Source organism: Gadus chalcogrammus, chromosome 18 (genome assembly GCF_026213295.1).
Source record: "Gadus chalcogrammus isolate NIFS_2021 chromosome 18, NIFS_Gcha_1.0, whole genome shotgun sequence".
Taxonomy (NCBI): domain Eukaryota; kingdom Metazoa; phylum Chordata; class Actinopteri; order Gadiformes; family Gadidae; genus Gadus; species Gadus chalcogrammus.
The window spans coordinates 17,643,751-17,647,483 of record NC_079429.1 but is presented as its reverse complement, the minus strand read 5'-3'; positions in this window follow the sequence as shown (position 1 = coordinate 17,647,483).

Genomic DNA, 3,733 nt, shown 5'->3' with positions numbered 1-3,733 from the left:
CGTTCCTCACAGATATTAACCTTCATTCAGAAGAACCCCTTTGCACGCATTATTTAACTCAATAAAATGTAAAAGGTTGATTGTTATAGAATTACAATTTTAGTGTTACATAGGCTACAACTCTTCTAGCCTACATACTGTTGTTTGGTGAGAGACTGTGTTGCTGCTGCTGCTGGCAGATGCCGTCGTTTTGGCGCTGGCAATCCTCACCATCTTGCTGTACACGGCAGGCTCCACCAATCTCCAAAATGCCATGAAATGCGAGTGGGACGCAAACCTGGTGTAGAAACGAATGTCCGCGTCCGATCCTACCAGTCGCTCTATCCCAAAACGCTGCCGTAGCTGTAGCTCCTCGACCTGGTGTTGCAACTCTCTTATTTGAAGACGCAAGGCTTCGTTCTCCTCAGTCAACACATTTGCTCTCACCCCTGTTTCTGGAATCACACAGTATTCGTGATCAGGTGGCACTGTCACAACCTCCATCTCGGAGTCAGATCCTGAATCCGGGATCTCAATGTCCGATCCCAAACAATGGGTCTGGGTACAGGTCGTTCATATCCATTCCATTCAAAGAGAACAGGAAACGTTCCCTTTTGTAACCTTCTCAATCCACTAGTAGTCACAATAATATCTGTTGCATTAAAATGCCTACTACAGACCCGGGTGTTTTTGGTAGGGTTGAAGTCATCTCTCCGGATCGTTCTCATCCACTCAGCCCTCAGCGCGGAGTCAACAGGGAATGAATGGAAGCTAATTCCCTTATTGAATTTAGATGAGTTTGAACACTCTGGCACACAACAACGTAGTGCTGAATTTCTCACCTTTTGATAGGCAAGTCGTCGTTCTTTCACTCAAAACACACACACTACTCTTCAAAACAAACTTGCCAGGGTTTTGCCCATAGATATATATATTAACTAGATGCCATACGGCGGCGTCTAAAACGTCACTCTAGGCCGCCATCTTACCACAGTAAAGCTTTCTGGTGGAATCTATTGTAGCGGACGTAAGTCTGTGATCTGTACAAACGCTAATACTCTTATCTCGCTGAAATCTTGACGGATTTACAAACGGTTTGGTTTCTGCGAACTCTCGAAACGAGAACCCGTGGGATCACCTTTCACCTGTAGGATATTACAATATTACGACTACGATAATCGTTAGTTACTTAGTGGAAGTATATACAATACAGGTCCTGTTACACAGGAACAGCGGGGTAGTATGACATAATAGTATTGCTAGACACTAGGCTTTTTAGAATATGTTTGTTAACACAATCACTGAATGGAATTTGACACCTTTTTATTGTTTTTAGTGTGGTTAATCTTAAATACTGATTGAAAATGTTGACAATAATTAATATATCTGGGTGCATTTCTCACTTTTTGAAGGTTTCCCAAAGCCAGAGCGATGCGGATAAAGTGGGAAATTGCCCTCAGAAGGGACGGTTTTGCTGCCTCTGACAGGACACTGCTCTGCAGTGACCACTTCAGGAGTGAGGACTTTGACAGGATGGGGCAGACTGTCCGGCTTAAAGATGATGTTGTGCCAACCCTTTTCAACTTTCCAGCTCATCTTCAATGGGTATGTGTATCATTGACCCACAACAATTTAAGGTGTATAAGATTGATATATCAATATAAATGTGATCAAATGTCACACTTTAGTTTTTGTTTCTGCAAGTTATATATTGTGTTGTTTATTACAGCACATTTTAGACACTCAACTTCTTTACTTATGTTTAATTTAGTCGGTAGCAACAAGAAGCACAACTACAGCTAATAGAGCGGAAGAAAACCCGGCAATGGACTTGAAGCCTGATGTTGTGAGTATTTGCATGTGGAACGTCACAAACTAATTAGAGCATAATATGCCTTGTTATATCAAATGCTTTATCTTGATGGTACCCAGGTCTATGATTGTGTTAGTAGTCTAAGAGCCCAATATTATTTGAGGTGGTACTCTGTGTAAAAAGTTTGAAAACCACTGGATATCTCACTTTCTCTGTCACTCATACACTGGAATGAATAAACATGTGTGAACATTGAAACTACACTCAGGGGTAGGCAACCTTTTATATTTTTGTCCAGAGCCACAAAACACCTTATAAGTAGAGAAGCCTGTACAATTTCTTAAAAGTATGCTGTTGTGTTTTCTGTTGGAGAATTGAAATGAAACTAAAAATTCATTCAGGCTCACAGAATTCTAAAGTGAAGATTTAATTGTTGAAAAAGTAAGTTATTCATTTCCATATTATTATTATTTATATATTTGTATATTTTGCCGAAACAAAAAGGGAGCTACTGGAGAGAGGAGATTGAGCCGCAAGCGGCAGGCCACTGACGACTTCTATGCATTGCCTGCTTGCCCTACTGCTGTGAACAAGGGCGTCAGTTTGTTTTTAGAAGTGGTGGGGACAATAACCATAAGCTTGAGTGTGGTCTGAAAAGTGCTGGGTACCCTTATGTAAGCTATTCATCCATTCAACGCTGCATTACAATATGCTGTACAGTGTATTGGCAGGTGTTGAAATTATTCGAATACTGGTTCGGAAAATTAGTATTTGAAGCTTAAATCAGTATTCGGAGCTTCGTTGTTTGTTTTTTTCCACGTACGTGACTTTACCAGAGCGAGGGAGGGAGGCAAACTATAAGCATCAGCGACGCCAAGCAGAGAAGCGAGAGAGGTGGAGGAAGAATAGATATCTTGTTTCCCTTTACTTTATAACACAACATTAGCGGGATCTCTGGAGGAAAAGTAATACTTAAAACCTTAGCTTAGTTGTTTGTTTACGTTCGCTGTACAGCGCCGCGCCAATCAACTGTGACTGGCTTGCTGCAGAGCGTGAGCGTCTTGGGAATACCCGGTCAATATAATGGATATAATATGGACACATAAGACAATCAATATTCGGTATTTGTTATGGAGTTATTGTACAAATTCCCTGAAAAGATGCACGTTCCAGGATGAATTGAAAAGCTCCCGTAAGGGCTGAGATGGCAGAACAGCTGATTTGGAACGGAGCAACAGCTGTTCGCTTTCACGGGGAAAAACAAAGGAACTTCAACCTACTTAGGCCTACTAATTAACGTTCAAAAGCTATTAAATCTTCAACAAAATATGCAGATACTGTCAAAATCGGTTCCAGGGAGTATATAAGGATTATTAATGTTGTTTTTTATGGTGTTTTTTTCTGGAACGAGTATTCGAATATTCGCTCGTAAAAATCCCTGAAAAATGGCATTCGGGCCAGCCCTATGAAGATCCTATTCGAACAATAAAAGTTGAAAACCACAGTTTGTGTTTTGGCTTGTTTTGCAAAACGGCGTTGGAAACACCAGGGTATTGGCTCGGGATATGTAGGCCTAATACTAATACACACAGGACAAAGAACAGTGTTGGCAATTTAACACTTATCTTGACATCAACAAAGTTTACCAGACAAACAATGCCAGACTGTAAAGGGGGTACGAAATGAAACGAGGTACTGAGCATCAGCCTTTTGAAGACGAGCAAGGGCTGCTGGTAGCATATGTTATGCTGCATTAAAAAAATAAGAAAAATACAAGCACCCAGAGGAGAATTGCATCTGCCAAATCCTGACCACCAGTAAACACTTGCGAAGGACCAATGTAGCCTTCATCATAAGAAAATTGTCCACAAATAAAATCCCCTTCAGTTTAGGATAATCACACAGGTTATGCGAGAACATATTTATGTCAGGATAGGCCTA